This window comes from Candoia aspera, chromosome 1 (assembly GCF_035149785.1).
Source record: "Candoia aspera isolate rCanAsp1 chromosome 1, rCanAsp1.hap2, whole genome shotgun sequence".
Classification (NCBI taxonomy): Eukaryota; Metazoa; Chordata; class Lepidosauria; order Squamata; family Boidae; genus Candoia; species Candoia aspera.
Window position 1 is genome coordinate 183,614,580 of NC_086153.1, and position 22,361 is coordinate 183,636,940.

Below are 22,361 nucleotides of genomic sequence, written 5' to 3' on the forward strand. Positions count from 1 at the left end.
GAATAGTCCACTTAACTCTAGAAATTAATTGCTAATGAATAGTCCACTTAGCTCTAAGAATTGACTAAAAGTTCACAGATTGCTTGAGGATATCTCTTTTTGCACTTAACAGGCCAGTTTTTCAAAAATTCAAATAGCATCAACTCTGGAAGCTGAATTGCAGCAGGGGTGGAAGGGGAAATTAAGTCTTGCTTTCCCAGCTGCTGATCCTCTGAAGATGCTGTTTTCATTGGAAAGATTTCCCCACCCAGGAAACTTAGTATCAGTCTTGCTTGGCCCTCAGCTGTTATGAGCACTGGACAAATCAACATCCTTGTTCAACAGCAAGCTATTGGCTCAGGTATTGCAGCTTCAGTATGCTACAAATTCCCCCAAAGTTCTGACTTGCTTATTTCCAACATGCTAAGCTAGAGTTATGGAACAACAAAAAAACATTCTGGAAGATGAATATCACCAGAAGGCAGATATCTGTTTTGTTTTCTTCAAGTCAGATTTCAAGCATGAATTCTTTCCATCTCTTCTCCCTATCATCTCTCTCTCTCTCTCTCTCTCTCTTATCTGCCTGTCTACCTACTCTATCTATCTATCTATCTATCTATCTATCTATCTATCTATCTATCTATCTATCCCTTTGTTTTCTCTAGCATCTGATTTTTACAAGCATTTTTTCTCTAATCTGTATGTCCTTTTTCATACGATTTCCCAGTGCATGCATTTTGTACATCCTTTTCCTAGGTATATTAGTATGCTCGATATGTTAAACATTCAGAAAAACAAGTTCCAACATTTAGGGGAAATGAATGAAAAACATGAAAGAATTGCATTTGTTTCTCAATACAAATTGGGAAAGTGCAGATTATATTTAAATGACAATCACATGTGTTTATCTGCTGTCTCTGTATCTACATGCCTTTTTCTGAACCTATACAGGAAAGCTGGCTGACTTAGAAGAATGTAAAACATTATCTCTGTGGGGTGAGGTGTATTTATTGAGTCAATAAAAATTTGCTTAATACTATTTTTAGTTTATTTTAATGTTTTAAAATAATTTTATGAAAAGTCTTTAAAAGGAAGATAAAAACTAATACAAACCAATATAAAGTAAGGAAGAAGAAAGAAAAAGAAAGAAATCAAAGAGAAAGCTCTTTGAAAAAAGAGAAGAAAGAAAAAAAAGAAAAAGGAAAATAGAAAAAGGAAAAGGAAAAGGAAAAAAATAGAGAAGTGGCTTCCAATCTTCTTTACAGCAGTTATAAGTACAATTATAAATTTACCTCTTTCTCTAAAGTTACAACATGTCTCTCTTCTTTCTATAATCTATCCTGTCTATCATCCAATCCATAATCACAAGTTCATTTTTTTCTGTTTCATTCAAAAAGTCCATAACGGGTTTTCAGTCAGCAATAAACATAAATACTGTCTTTTCTGTAATCAAAGAAGTCAATTTAGCCATCTCTGCCACTTCCACCATCTTCACCAAGCATTTCTCCATTGTTGGTATTACCAAATCTTTCCATCTTTGTGCATACAATAATCTTGCTGCAGTTATCATATGCAAAAACAAAGTTCCATGACTTTTTTCCAAATATTTGTCCATCAGTCCCAAAAGAAAGACCTCTGGTCTCAATTGTACAGTATGTCTTTAAAATCTTCTGAATTAGTGTATGAATTTGAATCCAAGATCTTCTACCTTTTTTACACATCCACCAAGCAGGATAAAATGTCCCTTCTTGTTGTTCACATTTCCAGCATGAATTTGAAGTGCCTTTATACATTCTAGACAATATCTCTGGTGACATATACCAATGGTGCATCATTTTATAAAAATTCTCTTTAAGATTATACCATGGTGTAAATTTCAATCATTTCTACCACATATTTTTCCATTGTTCTGTCTGTCTTTTGTAACCAAACATTTTAGCCCACTTTATCATACATTCTTTCACTTGTTCTTCTTCTGTTTCAAATTTCAATAAAAGTTCATCATTTGTACCCAAGTCTATTTCAGACTCAGTCTTATAATGTTCAAAACCATAAACTCTTTTGTCTAGTTTAAATCTAATAACTGTAAATGAGAAAAACCATTGGCAGTTATGGCCCTCTGCTCCTAGTTCTTCTCTTGATTTTATTTTGTATTCCCCTTGACAAAATTCTAGTATCTCATGATAAGTTAGCCATTGTGTTTGCCTATTATTTCTCATCTATAAAATGCTTGTTGTGCTGAGAGCCACAGAAGTGAGTTTTGTGGCACAACATATGGCACATCTAATATAATGATTTTTAAAATCCACATTAACTTTGACTTTGTCATACAATAAACATTCATGCCACCCAAATTTAAGGTTGTGTCCTTCTAACTCCAAGAGCCTTCTACTTCCAGCAGCACCCACTCTTTCATCCAAACCAAACAGCAGGCTGCAAAATATGATTTCAAATCAGGCAAATTTCAGATCAGGCAAACCTAATCCTCCTCTTTCCTTTGCAACCTGTAACACCTTATATTTAATTTGTGTTTTTTCCCCTGCCATACAAATTTAGATATATCCTTCTGCCAGTGTTTAAATGCTGCATCAGTTGTCAAAATAGGTATTGTCTGAAACAAAAACATCATTCTAGGCAAGACATTCATTTTCATCACAGAAATTTTCCCCAGCAATGAAAATTGTAGTTTCTCCCATCTTAACATGTATTTTTTAAACTTCATTCCATGTCTTAACATAGTTATTTTGAAGTAACATACAGTTCTTATTTGTCATAGTGATACCCAGCTATTTAACTTTCTTCTCAATCTTAACACCCATTTTATTCATCAACTCTGTTTGATCTTCTATTTTCATATTTTTGTTAACATCTTTGTCTTCTGTTTATTAATCTTAAGACCTGTTAATATACCAAATTCTTTTATTTCTATTCCCTTTAAAGGATCTTCCAAAACCAACACCAAGTCACCTGCAACAGACCTTAACTTTTAAGTTTCTTTTTTAATCTTTACTCCCACAATTCTCTCATCTTCTCTTATATCTCTGTTCCATATTTCAAGAACCAAAGTAAACAAGAGAGGAGACAATGGGCATCTCTGTCTTGTTCCTTTTTGTATCTCACAAGGCTTTGTTAGATATCCATTAACAATTATTTGTGCTTTTTGTGAAGTATAAATCAGTCTTACCCATTTTATAAAGTTCTCTCCAAAGTTCATATCTTCCAAAACTTTGAACAGGAAAGCCAGTTCAAATTGTCAAAGGCCTTCTCCACAGCTAAGAAAATCATTGCAGCTTGTTTTTCATTATGCTGCTCCAAAATGTCCAACACATTTCTAAGTTTATCTTCTGTCTTTTAGGTAAAAACACACATTGATCCCATGAATAACTTCTTGCAAAATTATTTTTAGTCTATCAGCCAGAATTGTTGCAAACAACTTGTAGTCATTATTCAGTAATGATATTGGCCTATTGTTTCTTGTTAAATCAAATCTTATCTCCCTCTAGGTATTAATGCTATATTGGCCTCTTTCCAACTCTGTGGCATCTTTCCTCCCTGTAAGATAGAGTTCATCATATTTTGTAAAGGTTGTAAAAGTTCATCCTCAAAACGTTTATAATGAGAACCTGATAATCCACCTGATCCGGGTACCTTTCCTGGTTTAATCTTTTTCATAGCTTCAGAAACTTCCCTTATCTTTATAGGTCCATTCATAATCTGTCCCTGTTCTTCTGTAATGCCCAGTAAATTTTGTTTCTTTAGATACTCATCTATCTTTTCTAGAGAGACGTCACTTTCTTTATACAAATTGGAATAATATTGATGAAGTGCTTTTTGTATGGCCACATTGTCCATTAATACAGTATCTCCCTCTTGTAATTTCAATATCATTTTCTTTTCCTTTTCTTTTCGTAATTTATATGGCAACCACATCCCTGGGTTTTTTTTGCAAATTCAAAATGTTTTTGCTTCACATATTTCATTTTTATTTCCATTTCTCTTACTATTGACATAGGCAACTGTTGTTGTAAAAGCTTAATTTGCTGAGAAATGCTTATCTTCTCTGGAAATTTATTTAATTCTTCTTCTTCTCTCTTTATCTCATCCAAAAGAGTTTGTGTTTTCTTTTGACATTTCTTTTTGAGTTCACTATTATGATGTATGAAATAACTTCTGATAAAAGCTTTACTTGTATCCCAAACCATTCTTAAATCAGTACCTTTATCTAAGTAATTTTCAAAAATTGTTTTAATATCTTTTTACAATCCTCCACTATTGCTTCCTTCTGTAACAACATTTCATTTAGTCTCCATCTAAAAGAACTAGATTTCCTTTTATAAACCAAACTCATTTAATGGGCAAATTTTTCAGCTATCTTTATATGTTCCTGCTTCAGCCTTTGAATGTTATGAGACTTACATATTGACAGGATTACAGTCTGGAAGGTGCTTTACGTCATATGCATCTTATAGTGGGGAGCAGAGTTAATTTACTAAAATAAATTATTTGGTAGAATAAAGTCTTTCAAAAAATGAAAAATGAGGGACAAAAAAGGATCAGGATTGTATTGTTTGCTTTAAGAAAGAATAAGATTCAGAACAAGCCATCTGTACCACTAGACTAGATACCTTCTAGGGCTGTGAGCTCATCAGGAATTGTGAGAGGGCGTGATAGGTGCTCCCTCAAAATGGCTGCCCCAGGAATGTCTGGACACAAAACAGACATTCAATACAAGAACACAAGAAGGAATACAAAAAAAATGTGAGATTACCCCTTACCACTTTTTTGGTCCCACCTACTTGGTCTCTGCCACTTCAAATTTAGCTTTGTCCTTTCCTGGGCAGGTGGGTGCTTTCCAAACACAGCAGCAGACCTCATGTGCCCTAGGTAGATGCCAGAGGCATTTGGGAAAATAAAGAATATTGGAGGCTGGTGTTTTGCTTTGTGACCTCTCAGCATTCATCTAATTTTTGTTCTTTAATTTAAAATCACTTAACAAAATAAAGTCAGGGGACATGAAGCTTGGTAGATACCACATGACCTCTCTGCTTCAGAAGTAATTGATTCTTTATTTACTCCTTATCTTGATCCTTGCATTTATTTTCTTCCTCCAAAGGGAAGGACAAATATGGGTTCCTGTTTGTCAATTTATAAAGAGGAGAATAGCAGTCAGAAGGATTGAAGAAGAGGGAAAGCAGGAGAAACTTGGCATCATCATCTTCTGCTTTAATGTAGACCTTAAAGGCACACTGAGTTACTTTTAGTCTGATACTGAATATACTCTGTGTGTGTGTGTAATCTTCACATTTCTGTGTAATAAAAGGCTTGGAGGACAGTCACATAAATAAATGAGATGGTAATCACTTCCAGGGACACAGCAGGCTGCCTTGAAAAGTCAATTTCCCCAAAGCCTCTATAACCCACAGTTATTTTGAATTCCACCTAATATTCAACTCCGCCTGGAGAGCACCATTGCCAAGGCATCCTTCTGAGGCTAGAAAAGCTATTCAATCCAGTACAGGAAATCCAGGTGGTGTGGGTGTAAATGACTCACAGATATAGCTGTCCAATCAGCTTGGAAAGTTGCAGGCTCTAGTTCATCCTGGAACAAAGTGGTTTTGTAGCCTAATCGGTTGAGGCTGTTGGAGAATAAAAAGCAATTGTTCCCTTCTTGAAACAGAAATTTTATATAGATTGAGGTCCTCCTTTCCTTACCTGTCATGACTGGGAGGGAGGAAATGGGCAAATTAAGATAAATCATCTGCTATGGTTGAGAAGAGTGGGAGAGCAACCAGATAAATGGGACACTGGAGAGGTCACAGGGTGACAAGAGGCAGGAAGAATCTAAAATCTTGTTAAGTGTGGCATGTTTTATGGATACATTTCAAATTTTAAATATGTTTCTTCAGAGAGAGCTGCTTCTTAGAGTGCTTTGCACGGGATGCACAAATGTTTTAAGGTAAGTCATGAACAGACATTGATGCTGCTAAGGATGGGATACCAAGAGTTCTATCACATAAGGCCACCTTTTGGGAATACTGTTATGACTATTATTATAAATCCACATGCTTGTAAAAAGGTTTTTAAAGGGTACATTAGTCCTAGGAGGCAATATTCAGTGTAAATAAAAGAAAAGAGTATGGAGAAGCCTTTGGATCTGGTTAAGTCCCCATCTAGTACATTTTTCTCATCTGAAATTTGAAATGATGCCTCTCCATTCAATTCCTTTATAATCTTTGGAGGAAGTTCAGATGCACTTCATTTGCTATCCATCAAGTTTCAAAATACTCATCTACAAATTATGAGAAAAATATCACTGAGCCAAGACTTCTGTTTCTTAGCTTATTTTGCCTGCAGTGGAAATAAAATATATATCATTGGTATTACTGAGGTTGCATATTTTGGTCAAGAATAGATTAGATTCACTGAGCTTCCTACTCCAAAATAGAGCTGGGTCTATAATCCCCAGAATCACCAGCAAACACAGTCAAAGGCAGCCAAAACCTTTTCATCAATGGGTTTGGAGAACATACTTCTACCAATATAGAAGCATACACTTTATTGATAGTAGACATTGTTTGTTCTAATTCTTGCCTGATATCACAGCGATCAAGGATTAATACTAACTGTAACAATAGTTACAATTTCAGCGGGTTTTTATTTCAGCCAAACAATGAATTTGATTTGCATGGAAATTTAGGGTTCCACAGTACAGTGTCTTTGCTGATTTTTTAAAAGAAACTGTGAGTTCTTACATGAACTGGAAAGGCAAATTATAAATAAGCTATAGGAACATCCTCCAGAAACTTCATCAGTGGTTTGAATGCTATGCTCAAAAATGCTTAATTTTAGAGCAATTACAAGCTGGATAGAAAATGAAGATTTGGAATGGAACATTAAACACACAAATGCCTGCATATTTGAAATTCAGCTTTGCAAAACAAAATGCCCAGCTGAACTCTTGCAACAAGGCATCCCTGTCTTCTCCCCCTTTGGTTCTGCAATTAGCCAGATATGCTTCAAAATGACTTCTCCGGCTCTCAGAAAAGTTCCCAAGCACTAAAGTTCATTGGGGATGATTCATATGTCTGAGAATCCAGCAGAAAAAAATAGGCAGTTGGAACCTTCAGAATGATTAGCCAGAATGATATTATACTCTGAGGGTGAAGGCAAAGATACAGGGTGAAATTCTGTGCTTTTGGATTGCTGGAAGCCCAAGAAAAGTTGACTTTTGTCCACACAGTGATGCCAGAGGTAATAAATGAATGGAGACATGATGAGCAGAAGGATAGAAAGATGACTTTTTCTCACCAATAGCCTTTCCCAAACCATCTCTATTTCAGGACAGAGATGTACAAATACAGAAAGTTTGAATATGTATCCATAATTAAGTTCCTTATTTACCTTATTCTCAGAAAAACACTTATTCCCAGCATAATAAAGAACCCCTTTTAAAACATTATGAATGCCTGCTGTAAAAATGTGATTATTGTACTTGTAAAAGTACTTATGAATAGGACTTATGAATAGGACTTATGAATAGGACTTACTTATGAATAGGAATATCAACACTTTAGTTTCCCTAACTCTACGCCATCCATTTTTATGATTATTTTTTAACTGAGTTTCTTTTTCCTAAACATGAAAGTGGCAAGTTTTTTTTTTTAAGTTTTCTGGATCTGCTTCCCCAACCAACCTATATTCAGATGGCGGGACCACATGGAAGAAGGCCTGTAAATATATCCTTAAGGTTTGAACTGATTAATCAATGGGACTACAGTCTTCACTTCCAGACAGGATTATGAATATATGAAACTGCCTTATCATTGCTCATCTCTTGGTCCCCTCACTTATATTATCTATTCCAGAGATGGGGATGCTGTGGCCCTTCAGGAGCAGTTGAGCTATAACTACTGGCATCCTTCAAAAGGCATCCTACTGGCTGGGGCTGCCAAGAAAGGTAGTTTTGGAAGATCATAAGGACCCCACCAACAATCTGCTGTGTTTGACATCCCTTCTGACCAGAGGTTCTCCCCAAGCCATGTCAGCCGACTTAGGTAAAGGTAAAGGTTTCCCTTGACATTAAGTCCAGTCGTGTCTGACTCTAGGGGGCGGTGCTCATCTCCGTTTCAAAGCCGAAGAGCTGGCGTTTGTCCGTAGACACTTCTGTGGTCATGTGGCCGGCATGACTACACGGAACGCCGTTACCTGCCCACCGAAGCGGTACCTATTAATCTACTCACATTTGTATGTTTTCGAACTGCTAGGTTGGCAGGAGCTGGGACTAGCAATGGGAGCTCACCCCGTCACGCGGATTTGAACTGCCGCCCTTCCGATCAGCAAGCTCAGCAGCTCAGCGGTTTAACCCGCAGTGCCACCACATCCCACAGCCGACTTAATTAAGCAATTAATTTTAGCTGGAGCAATGAGAAATTGGTACTAGAGCACTGTACTCAGAAAATGTATCCTTTCATACAGAACTCTGGTCTATCTTCAGTCCACCTTGTAGATTTTTTTCTAGTTGTTAGATTATGGTGGTTGCCCCAACAATTTCAAAAGACAGTTAAATGACATATACTATTCCAAAGAATGAATGATTGGATGAATGGATGGATGAACAAATGATCACCAACCAGGAAAGGGATCTAAATCTACATAGGCATCTACCTGATGGAGTTCTCATGTTCTCATATTCTCATGTTACAAAACAGCTTAAATTTGAGTCACCATTCATTGTAATGGGATTGTTTAGGATATTACTGAAATGTTTACAGTGTGCTGATTGTGCCACCCAATGAATATGATTTTCCTTCTTTTTCTTTTTAAAGTTGCTTTAATGTAACAAAAATAACATATAAAATACAAGGAAAAAAATTAAATCAAAGACAACAAGCAATTGTATATATAGAAATCATCACAGTAAGGCTTGAAACCATAACTTAACCTTGACACAAAAGCAGTGTTTTCTCTTTATTTCTGAGACTATGATCTTCACGGTCAAAACATACCACTATAACTACCAGGAAATTCTAATAGCAATGTTCTTTCAAAATTGTGAATTGAACATCTTGCTTCTCAGTTGAATCAACATTGTTGCTTGAAATGAAATTGCCTTGTAAGCAAACTAGGATTTGTAGAATGGAAAATGGGAAACAGCTGTGCCAGCCCAGAGCACTGTGTAACAGAAGACCTTCAGTTCTTTTTCAGTTTATGCACTGAAGACTTAATCCCTAAAATGGGCCACCCACACATCTTCCAAATTATCCCAGCTTTCCAAAAAGCCAATCTAAGGGTTCCTTTCTGTATGTTGGGCTGCCAATAGTAAATTGGTGTGGTATCAAGAACTGGGATACCACTTCAGACTGCAAACAGGAAAGAATGTCTTCTTATGGCTTTCTCCAATTATTTCTCAATATACACTAGGTAGAGACCTCAGTCAGTGGCAGAAGATGTGAGGGAATGAATAAATAAAAAAAGGGGTGGTGGTTTTTCCTAGGATATTTTGTGCTGCCTGAAACAAGTGTTGCAGGAAAAAAGATGAACCTCCTGAAAAGAAGAATTATATCAAATAAAACTGCTCTGATGTAATATCTCAAAGACCCCAGCCTCTGAAACTCTGGACAACACTAGATATGGCAATAGAACTATTCCTGAAACTGGGAATAGTGTCAAGGAGGGACAGTACTTAGCTGACTCTGGCTGTTATTGAAAATACTAAATAGGATCAGACTTGGTTAATATTTGGATGGGGGACCCACAGAAAATCCCAGGGCTGTAGGCTGGACTGGGAAGTTGAAAAAATATCCTGGAAGAAGGCAATGACCAACCACTTCTATATCATTGCCAAGAAAACACCATGATGTCCGAGTAGTCACCAGGAATGAAATTTCATTTAGGGAGACTACTTTTTCAGCTGCTTCATAATATATGAAAGACATTCCCACCTATTGCAATGTCCCATGAGTGGAGAATAGGCCATTGTATTCAGCTGCTGTGTTTTGTGGGGCAGATGCACACCCAGTTGAGTTGTAGGATTGAAAAGATTATCTTCTGCATCATCCTTGAGCAGTGCATTTTGGGGGTGAGAAATAAAGATCATTTGGAGGGAATGAACCTCTTTTTTCTCATTGTTTCATGGGCAATCCCCTCTCCCACACTTTTAATAGAATTCCCATTTAGGAACATAAGAATAGTTTTGTTGAATCAAGCCAAATCCTACATTCCGTGAAAGCTGAGAACATCCTCTTCTTCCCCTGTTCTTCATCTGTAACTGGTGCATCGTATTTGGAAGCAGGCTGCTGCCAAGGCCAGAGGTGACCGTTAGCCTTTGAGGCCAATACTGCTCAGTAGACGTGTCCTTCATAAATTTATTCAATACTCTATTAAAGCCATCTAAGTTGGTGGCCATCGCTATAAATTCCACTGATCAATTATGCATTGTGTGAAGAATTCCTTTCTTTTGTCTGTTCTAAATTCCTTCCATTAAGCCCTAGCATTCTGAGAGAGGGAGGAATATTTCTCTCCATCTACATTCTCCATGCCATGCATAATTTTATCCACCTCAGTCATGTCCCTCCTTAATCTCCCAATCATTCTAGCCTTTTCCAATTAAAGTCCCCTGATCATTTTGAGTGTTCTATTCCAGTTCAATTATATCCTTTCTTATATATGACAACTGGAGCTATACTCAGAATTCCAGATGCAGATGTGCTATAGATTTATAGACAGACATTACAGTTGGCAGTTGTACTTTCAATCCCTTTCCAGTCAATCCTTAGCCTGCAATTGGCTTTTTCATCTATGCACAAGCTGACGAATTTCTATTAAGAGCTTTTAACCGAGCAATTGAGGACAAGAGAAACCAAAAAAAGTTCATGTCCAATTATGATCACCCTGGGTCGTCTTCTTTCTGGTGATGTATCTGCATCTGGGATCATTGGCTGCCTAACAGCCCCAGGATGATGGAAGGCCTTCCTGTGTCTCCTGGCCAGCCATAGATTCCAGGCATCTCCAGGAGAATTAACTTCAGCTGCCTGTCTCAGATGTGCTAGAAGAATGACCAGGCAGATGTTATGCATGTGTATTTTACTGCCTAGATGCTCAAAGCAAAGTGAAAAATATGCACTCAGGGAGCTATATGTAATTTGAATTATTTGTGCAGAATTATAAGTAAATGAGTCCAAGGATCCCTTAATATATCCATTTATCTTGGAATATTCTACTCTAGTCATTTGTGCTGAAAGGTCTTACTAGCATGGAGTTTACTCCTGATGTCATTCTTGTTCATTTTTAGAAACTGGGAAACATTCATTCCAGAGAGAAATTTAGTCTCTCCCCACTGTACTTCCTCCAAAGTTCTTCCACATGTTGTCATGTTCACTGTTTCAATGTCTAGTATACATCGTAATGTTTCACATGCCATGGCGCTGATGCATGTTTCTGTTTGGGAGGGAGCTGCTGTGAGACCTTGTACCAAGCTCTGTATGTGAAATCAGTACAATGGAATGTGTTTGGGTTATGTGCTCTGCTCAAGGACTTTTCCCGCAGACCATCAGAAACCGTTAGGATCACCTGGGATTGTGAACTTGAGAAGATTCTACGGGGGGAGGGATTTCATTTGCACCGAGGGTTTTTAGTTTGCATTTGGCACGCTTTCATTGTTCTCAGCTTTCTCTGTGATCCTGCATACTATTCTTTAATAAATCAGATATCTTTGCATTCCTGCTCATGAGCCTGATAGTGTTTTAGAATAGGCAACCATTACACATGTTCCATTTAAACAGCATCCTCCAAATTTGCGTTCATTTTCACTTTAGATGAAAATTGATTTGCAATTAGTGCTCTGCAGGACATTCTCCTGTATATTTTCCCATATGAGTTCTCCTTTAGTTCAGTGAAAGATGATTTACTTTCAGCATGTATTTCAAAAGAGAAGAGCATTTCAGTGAAATTGAAAATGGATGACGAGTTATGTTATTACATTAGTATAGTTATGAAGTAACCAAGGATCTCCATGTAAATGTCTTAACTGTCATAGCACAGTCGTCTTTACCATGAACTGCAATCTCCCTGGCTTCTCCTGCTTCTTAAATCCTAAGATAGCTTGATAAAATCCTGTTTTGCCTTTTCAGATTGGGAAGTCTCAGAAAGGCTTCAGAATTGCAATGGGAATGTCTGAGGGCGACCCCCCATAGTTCTAGGAAAATCAATAGCTATTATATCAAGCCATTCTGACTGAGTGAGGTAGGCCCTGTGATGAGCAAGGACCCTTACAAGAACTAACATCAATCCTCTCAAATGCTCATGTGCAACTTTATCCATCTGCTTGTATGCAAAAGTATTTCAGAGAATCATAGAGTTGGAAGTGACTATAAAAGTCATCTAGCCCAACTACCTGCTCAGTTCAGGGTCAGCTGCAACATGGACAGATGACCTTTACTCTCTGCCAAATGGGATCTGATCAGAAAAGAGTGGAATAGTTACTTCCCAGGATCTGGACTTTCTGATCCTGTTAATATAACTCAAGATAGCTTTTACCTTTTCAACAGCACATTAAGACTGCTGGCTCATGTTTAACTTATGGCTGACAGGACATCCACATACTTTTCACATATACTAGTGCTAAGTAAAGTTTTCCCCATCCTATACTTGTGTCTTATATTTTCCATTTCCAGATGTATAACTTCCGGTTTCTTCTTGTTAAATTCCATCCTGTTTGTTTCAGCCCACTCAGTCCCATCTAGATCTTTTTGGCCTGTCTAGATCTTTCTGAATGTCCTCTCTCCTCTGAAGGATTAGCTTATCCTCCTAACTTTATGTTGTTGACCTATTGCAGTGAGACACTTCACTTTCAAAGATAATTGCTCTCCTTCAACACCAGGATAATTGAGGAGGGATTGATCTGACTCAGTTCTTGGACAGCTATACAAATCAAATCAAATCAAATCAAATCAAATCAAATCAAAAAATAAAATCTCTTGGCTGCTATTTGTATTTAATTTCTTTCTTTTTCTGTATTGTGTTTTAACTGTTTTAACTGTTTTTATGATTGTTTGCTGCCCAGAGTCATTGGTTTGAGATGGACAGCTATACAAATTGAATATAAATAAATAAATAAATAAAATAAGAACCTGCCCTATACTGTCATGAGTCCTGATGGCGAGCAGGAGGGGGCCTCTATCCAGGCTGTAAAGCGCATGCGTAGTACTGAGGAATTAAGCAGCCATTCAAAGAGACACAGAACAGGCCCACCTTAGCCTTTGGGGTTTATATGTCTGGGTTTTCCCATGCTTCTTCAGTTTGTTAGGATTCTGTTTTATGTAGCAGTAATAAACACTAGAGACCTACTCCTCGTCTCAGCGTGATTCCTGACTGTTAGGACATATACTTTGAGAACAAATATTTTTTAACATTTCTTCTACACATTTTTTTCATCTGCTGTAGCAAAGACAACATACCAAAAGGAATTATAGGGCTGCATCCAAATATTTGACTGGTTATTTCAAAGCAGGATGAGAACAAATTCTCTCATCCCTTGTTGCTTTCCCCTTGCAACCTTCCTTTCCTTCTGTTTGTTAATTCTCTTTGCCAGTTTTTCTTGTCTCAGATTTCTTTCCTTTTCCTTCCTCTGGAGCATTTCACTCTTTCATCTAAAGTTTCTTTCCTATCTCCCATCCCTAGGTGTCCACAACAGTAAAAGGGGGAGCAAATGATTAAGTGTGTGTCACAACATCACGATGAAAACTTTACACCTATGTATTTGTATGTATCTCAGATGCATGTTTCATCATTTTGGCATAAGTACGATGAGGAACACAATGCTATGCCCCCCTCCAACTACCCTTATTTAGCTACCTTGTTAGGCGGCTGAATTTTTTTTCTTCACTCTGTCTTACTGCCTCTTATTCACTTGTTTATTGTAGCTTCCTAGATTCTCTTTGGGAGCAAAGTATATCAGCCAATTGTTCTTTGAAATCTGCCTGGAATCTTGAGATCAAGACATCACAAGGAGGTTTCTATACCAGACGTTTCACTATCACCTTATGATCTTAGATAGCTATTGTGACTGGTCCTCCATGAAAATGAGTCTGGATGTTACATTCCTAAGCACACACTCCTCTCTGGATCATGAACCTCTTTTTTCAGCATGTATTATGCAATTAATTTAGGTGTCACGATTCTCTAATGTTCATAAGGATTCCTTGGATTCATTAACTTGCATTTATTCTCTTTAAGAAGTAAAATTCACAGTCAGGAAAGTGTGAGCAACTTGTAAGCTGCAGTTTGCATCTGTCAAGAGACAACCAAACTGTATTCCATCATCTGTTACTGCTGTCAGAGAAATATGTTCTCAGTTTGGGATAAGCAAATCACAATAACTATAATGATGCCAAGCCAATCAGTCTAGAAGCCCTGATTCAATTATCTATTCTTCACCCTGATTCAGATGTAAGGTAAAGGTAAAGGTTTCCCTTGACATTAAGTCCAGTCATGTTCGACTCTAGGGGGCGGTGCTCATCTCTGTTTCAAGGCCGAAGAGCCGGCGTTTGTCCGTAGACACTTCCGTGGTCATGTGGCCAGCATGACTACATGAAACGCCATTACCTGCCTGCCAAAGCAGTACCTATTAATCTACTCACATTTGCATGTTTTCGAACTGCTGGGTTGGCAGGAGCTGGGACTAGCAACGGGAGCTCACCCCGTCACGCAGATTCGAACTGCCGACCTTCCGATCAGCAAGCTCAGCAGCTCAGCGGTTTAACCCGCAGCGCCACCGCATCCCACTGATTCAGATGTAACAAGTATATAATCACGGATTCTTACTATAAGTAAAAATAGGCAGGCTCTTCCTTCCTTACCACTTTTTCATGCACAAGGAGATGAGATGAGAAGCTTTTAATTTGGTTTATAATGAGCCATATAGAGCAAACCATTGTATTATCCTTTAATCCAATTACACAAACTATCATTGGTTCTTAAATCAGGATCAGTGGTATATTGTAGATTGAGACCAGAGCTTCTCATTTTTTCCCCCTTGAATTCAAAGGAACGTATCGAAGGGGAGAAAAAACATAGCACAAGGATTGAAGCAGGCCTGCAACTAGGGTCTGTGTCACCTGGGGCAAACATGGATTCCGCCCCCATTTTAGCACCCCCCAGCACTCATTTTGGCACCCCACCAGTGCTCATTTTGGCACCCCACCAGTGCAGCACCTGGGACACATGCCCCGGTTGCCCTCCCTGGTTGCTGCCCTGGATTAGAGAGAATTTGTTATCTGGCTTCTGAATTTTCAGTCAATGGAAGCAAAGTCCCCTTAAACAGAAATTAAATAAAACAACTGAATAAACAAAGAAAGGCAGTACTAATTCTGAACAATTATGTGGTCATGTGGATTGCCAGATCAAGAGAATTACCATATGTTGTATAGTTCAGGATAACATGAGTTTAGGAACATGTGACAATATGGGATATTGTTTGCAGAGGAACCGAAGCATCCACTATAATGTTCAACTACCTAATTCAGAAAAGAAATGAGGCATATCTTGATTTAGCCTTGATTTAGCAAGCATAGTTTCTGGACCAGTCAATAATTAAATATTAATTATTAAATATTAATCTCTCAGCCCAACTCACCTCACAGGGTTGTTGTTGTGGGGAAAATAGGAGGAGGAAGGAGTATGTTCATTGCCCTGAGTTATTTATAAAAATAGTAAAGACGGGATAGAAAATAAATAAATAAATATCATTGATAATAATTGATGAAGTGTTCTAATGACGATTCAGAGCAAGAAGAAGGGAAAAGAGCATTGAAATCTGGCGACGAAAAAAATTGATCCGTTTTGTTTAGCATGACAAAGCTGTTAGCATTATTCATTTATGTTTTCACTTAATTCTACGAAATATCTCAAAAATGGCTTGGAAATTACATCACATATACATCTGACAGTTGCTTTTGCAAAGTTAGAAGCCTGTCCAGATGAAATAGTTTTTCCTGGAAGAGCCTGGACATTATCATTTATGGCAGTTGCTTATTATTACCTACATTTGCTCTCCTCCTGAAAATTCTGGAGCACCAGCTTTGGTCTTCTCTTGTCTCTTCTTTTCTTTTGAGCTCCTTCAGAATTATATTGCTTTGGAAGAAAACCATATTCATAAGTCTCATAGATGTTTTTGATTTCTTATTTCCTCCTAGCCATTAGAATCTCCTGAATCAGCCTAAGCAAGCAAGCTTAGTTTTGTTTCATCAGCAAGACAAGTATAAATCAGCAACTGAGAAGTCAAAAAGAACTGAAGAGAAATCTCTTATCTCCTTATTCCCTGGATAAGGGAGCTGCTTGCTCCCAGGTCTATTTGCATATCACACATCATCCAGTTGGTTGTACACAGGAGATGCCAGGGATTGAAATGGCATCCTTCTGTATACAAAGTGTATGTCAGTATCTCCCACCTTGGTGCTCTCTAGATGTGTTGAGGATATATTTCCCAGAGTTCCCATCTGACATGGTGGCCAGCGATTTGGATTGTGGGAGCTGTAGTCTCAACATGGTTATCAGCAGACTGTAGAAGGCTAATGTATGCTATATTGTTGAGCTAGTCTCCTCTAATCTTGTCTGCTCTCTGTCAGCATAGACAGCAGGAGACTGAAGTTTCTGTACCCCAGTTCTATACTTCATAGTTATGCTTACCCCAGGTATATCCCCCTGAGCTGCAGCCATATCAGGTTAAGAACCAAGGGCATGCATAAAGCAGCTTTTTCTGAATGTTTTCTGTACCCACACCATCGTACCAGTGAAGGATGGAAACTGATTCCTCAGCTGGGACAACAGTGACTTGTATTCCTCCTGCTGATAAATCAGCCTCTTTGAGCCTACTGCGCAAGGCAGGAGAGAATTTCCAATGTTATGATAAGCTCCAGCAAGACCTACAGACATACAGCCATTCCATGACCCTCTCAGTATTGTGTTTTTGATGGTTATAAACAAGGTAGGATTGATTAAATATGAATCCATGGTGGAATTTTTCCACATTTGGACTGGGTTCTCACAATACATTCAACAAGGTTAAAGACCTAGCTGCTCCATTTACATAACACGTAATTTTTACACTTGGTTACATCTTGGTGGGGTGGGGTTAATGTGTTATGAAAATCCAACCCATTTGATTAATTTATGGTTCAACATATATGTGAACTGGTCATTGAGCTAATTCAGCATCTAAATTAATTGTGTGGTATAACCCCAGTTAATGGGTCTTAAGATCCAGCCACTGGCTTTTCTCTGCAGGGTATAGAATCCTTAAGAAGAGCCAATTCATCTGTACCTCTGCAACAAGGCCATGTGCAAAGGCGTGTCTATGGAATGAGGCACTTTTATTTAAGAGATGTGTAAGGCTGTCCGATTAATAATTTATGACTCTGAGTGGTCATGGTACATCAGTAAAAAATTTAAAAAATCAGAACAAAACAAAAAATAATGCAAAGCCCAATTAACAAACCTCAGTCGTACATGAGCACATGCTCCTTTATCTATGCCTTGTTGTTTTTGCAACCTCTGTGCAGGCTTGATTTTTCTTGTAGGATGTTTGATCCCATGATCTCTCTTTGTTATATAAGTGTTTGTTTCGTAATATATCTTTTTCTATTAAGAAATGACAGACTATATTTTTCCCATTTATCTTCTTTAGAGAATTCCCTCCAGCCATCTCACTCAAATCATGTTGGTATTCTTCCAGTTTGGCAATTCCATTTTCAAATAAAACTCCATCACAAAATTTGGTCAACTCCATATGACTCTGTGTTAACAGTTTTCTAGTAACAAACTTAATAACACTTTCTTAATTTAATTATCTATAAGGTTCATGCTATTTTGTTTTAGTGTCTTCAGCATAGAGAGATAGCCTGACACTTGTTCCAATAAACCTCCATTCCCTGATAATTTCAGATGTGTTATTTTTTTAACATAGAAATATTATTGCTCATTTCTGAGCATGCAAATGTCTGTCTTAGCTTGTTCCAGATCTCTTTTCCTGAAGCACAATCTTGAATCAGCTGACGGTTGGTCAAGTTCAGCCTCAGCATTATTTCAGGCTTAAGTAATCTATCCTTTTTCATCCAAGTTGTCCTTGCTTCAGCTTCTCCTGGACTTCACAGCTCCACAACTTCGGAGAGTCCAGCTTTTCACACAGTAACGCTGTCTTCCATCATCATGCTGTACATGCTATACTCTTTCTCATCTACAAGTCACTTGCAAAAAGGTAATGCTAGTTTTGTAAAGATGTTTAAAAAACAAAATAGCTCCACAATTAGGATATTTTAAGTCCTGGAATGTATCCATGGAAGTGCTAGGCTGTAAGTGCTAGTTCAGCTGTATGCTTGACCAAGTGCCTGGAAATGAATTGGGATGCTGGGCCCCTAACCCTTTTGGTGCAAAATTACGATCCATAATTCCCAGTTCGGTTTATAGCCAGACCACTCCCAGTCAGTTGTCAAGTCCAGATCACAGCAAGCACACACCCCACTCAGCTCAGCTAGCAAAAATATAGTTTGATTTTTATTTACTAAACATCAGAAACAGTTAACTGGTCAAACAGGACAAAAAGCAGGCAAAAGCAAGGAGAGAGGAAATACATGAACAGGCAACAATATACTGTATATTACTGTATCTATATATCTGTATCAAAAGGTATAAAACTTTCCAGGGCTACTGGAAACAACACTGTGGGTAATTAGCATGGACAGTCCCAAAACAAGTGGATTTTGGTTGTTTCACTCGAACCCTTTATGTACAGAACAGGAGCACCCCTAGACATGACGAAGCCAAACCAGAGGAAGAAAACAATGAGCTCTCATTTTCTTTATCCAAATGAATAATCCTGTGAAATTACAAAATTAGCTTTAAGCTTTTTGCTGCTCCTGGTTTTGGCTGCAAAATGTATAAATGGCTACCTGTCATGCACTGCTTACCGCTGAGTAAAACACAGACGCTGATTCAGAGAAGAGCAGGTTCAGGTTTATTCAAACGTAGAGCTAGTCGTGAAAAAAGCTGAGAGTGAAGGGAGTGCGCCGGTGCGGGGTTTAAATACCCCGCGCCGGTCAGCGCCCCCTCACCTTGGGTTGCGTCATCCCCCCTTTGTCCTGCATACGTTTGTGCCGGTAGGTGAAGGGTTGCGGGGCCCCAGCTGGTGCCCCGGGATTGCCCATAATTGGTTTCCTCCTTCAGCCGGTGATTGCTGTCAGCTGGGCGATCTCCGTTGCGCTTTTGCTAACAGCTTGGGTGTGCCTCGTGATCCGCCTAGTCTTTGTCTTTCCTTTTTCCTCTTTTGTGTCCTGATGGCTGAATCATCCGGCCAGGGTCTGTGTCTGTTGTTGTGCGTGCTATGCTTATCTTGTGTCCCTTCCTCTGCTTCCTCGTTATTGTCATGTGTGCCGTTGTGCTGATGTCTTCAGCTCAACGGCACTCATGACACTACCCCATCAAGAACCATTTCACCTATTGATCAATTATACATCTATAAATTTTCTTACAGTGAAATGTGTTATCTGAAGTCTTGTTGATGGCCAATTCTGATGGATTTAGAAGGTGATTAGATAAATTCTTGAATGGTAAGGCCTGAATACTACCTCCAATACTAGAGGAAGTATATCTCACCATAACAGTTCATGTTGTGCGCCAGTTACGCCCTTTCCTGGACTGAGAGGCCCTCCGAATGGTCACTCATGTTCTGGTCATCTCCCATATAGACTACTGTAATGTGCTCTACATGGGGCTAACCTTGAAGAATATCTGGAAGCTACAGCTGGTCCAGAATGTCCCTTGACTCTTGATGCACATTTTTCTTTTTTTTTTTAAAATACTATGCTTTGATAGTCCTTCATCTTCATATGGAGAACACTTTCAAACAAATGATTATTCATCTTAAAGTGGCACATATTGATAGTTTACATAAAATCCCAACATGATGCAAAGAATCAAAGTACTTCAGACACAGATAATAGGTGACATTTTTCATAAGAAGGAAGGAAGGAAGGAAGGAAGGAAGGAAGGAAGGAAGGAAGGAAGGAAGGAAGGGAGTGAGTGAGTTTCTAGCCAATTTAAGGAAGTCTTTAATAGGAAACTTTTTAAGTGATATGATGGTGTTCTAAAGCAATGGCATTCATTCTGTTTTCTCACTGTACTGCATAGTTAGAACAGCCCTTGAGTTATTTTAGTGGAATCCTCTATAGGTGGTAATATAACATAAGTTTTTTCTTCTTTTTTTAATAGTCAGCGGCAAGACAGCCATTGGTGTTCTAAGACATAAGGAATGTTTTGCTAAAAGCAGGAATGGAGTCATGGTCCAAAATTACATGCCTAATAATGGTGTCTTTTTCCACATGTATAAATACATTTTTGTAGGCCTTCCAAGTAGACTTTTGTATGAATAAAATCCTTATTATTTTCTGAATATTTCAGTGTTCATAATTTTCTAGAAACATATTAGCACACTAAAGCATGAAGCATTCAGACTATTCCAACTTTCAGTCTTCTCAGTCAGGCGGCTTCCAGATGTGCTGAAGTAGAGCTCCCATTATTCCCAAACATAATGCTGGTTGAGGTGGTAGAAATTGTATTCCATCCCATCTGAGGGCACTTGAATGAAGATGGTTGATGTAATTGTTACAACTGATAACTCTCAAGCATATCACTGATTTACAGAGTATGCTCTCTGTAGCCCTTGCTGGTTCTGCACAAAGTTGCAATGAGACACAGTTCCCTTTGTGATGCCTGCTTAGTTTCTAAAAGCCTGCTTTATTAATCCTATGTTTTTGTTTAGCTTTGGTTCTGCTTATGAAATAATTCAGATTGCCTCTACACCTCTAATTTGTAATATTTCCTTAGGTGGCAAACAGGCAAGTCCATTCTGTTGGTAATTTTATGTGGAAGGTCATTTAGTCCAGTGTTTCCCAACCTCGGTGTGATGACTGCCTACTCAGCTTACCATTAAATTCGATTCATATGTGGTTAAGTAGAAATCTCTTTAATGGAATGTAGTGTGCAGTACAGGGGAAAAGTTGAGAATAGAAGTTCCTGCGCTTTCCCCAAGGTAAACAGTCCAATGAACTCAACCCCCTCCCCCTTCTTTGGTATGCAGCCCCCTTTTCGTGCCAGTTCTGTGCAAATGTCTGCAACCACTCTGCTGGTTGACCTTGGATGCCAGAGATAGTCCAAACAAGATGGTTTCACACTCTTGGCTTGTCCCCCTCCCACTTCTACTGACTCGCAAGTCTCAACCTGTGTTGATTCCATTCATGCATGCAAGTCGGATCAGATGTTCTGGGAATGTTTGATCTGGGAGCATGACACTTGGCAACTTTAAGGTGTGTGGACTGCAACTCCCAGAATTCCCCAGCCAGCATGACCATTGCTAAGAATTCCAGGAGCTGACTCTCAAAGTTGCCAAAGTTGGGAAATACTGATCTAATTGATTATGGCCAATATCTAATTATACCCTTCTGATAATGGAGCAGTTTGTGCTGACAAGAGAGGAAGAAAGGGACTTTGTCTCCTGGCAACCCCTCTCTTGTCTTCAAAATCTGCTCCAAAGTGTCCTCAAAGACCCCACAGCAGATTTTAAGGGGGTGCAGAAGGATTTGGAGGGACAAGATGATTAAAATAAAAAACACACCCTGTCACATGAGCAGAAGTCCTTTCATGCAGCATGGATTTCCTCAGAGGATTTCTCACCCCCTACTTAAATCCAATTGGACATTCTTCATCTTGCTTTACAGTTTCATTTCTTTGTTTTGTCTTGAAAGACAATGTCAAAACATCAAATCAAAGTATTTCAGTGGTAATTTATGTAACAGACAAAAGTAAGAGTGCTGCTTGTTTATTGTTGCCCATCTCAGATTAAAATGATGTGTGGTTATCAGAGACAAATAGAATAATGACAGACTGCTCCATTACTCTTTGTACTGTAAAGTCATTCTAGAGTGATATGAAAAGATACAAGACTATCAGCATTTGTGCATGCATGCTATGTATTTCAGTATGGGGTATGGATGCTGAAAGGAAGATAAATGTGCTGAAAGGAAATGGCCAAGGATAATACGGACAGTGGGACTGATAAAACTGAACATGATAACTTGATGTGCATTATTCAAACTTCCTTCTCCCCATTCTGGGTCTCAAGAGATCAGTCCTTCTTCTCAACATCTGAAGAGTGCTCCTCTCTCTATGAAGGAATATTTACTATTTTCCTTTGCTTGAAACCTGAAAGTGAAGGGAGAAAGCACACATCCTTTATTGCAGTTTATATTGATTGATTGATTGATTATGTGCCATGAAGTTGACATCAACTCCTAATGACCATATAGATAGATTTTCTCTATGACAATCTGTCCTTC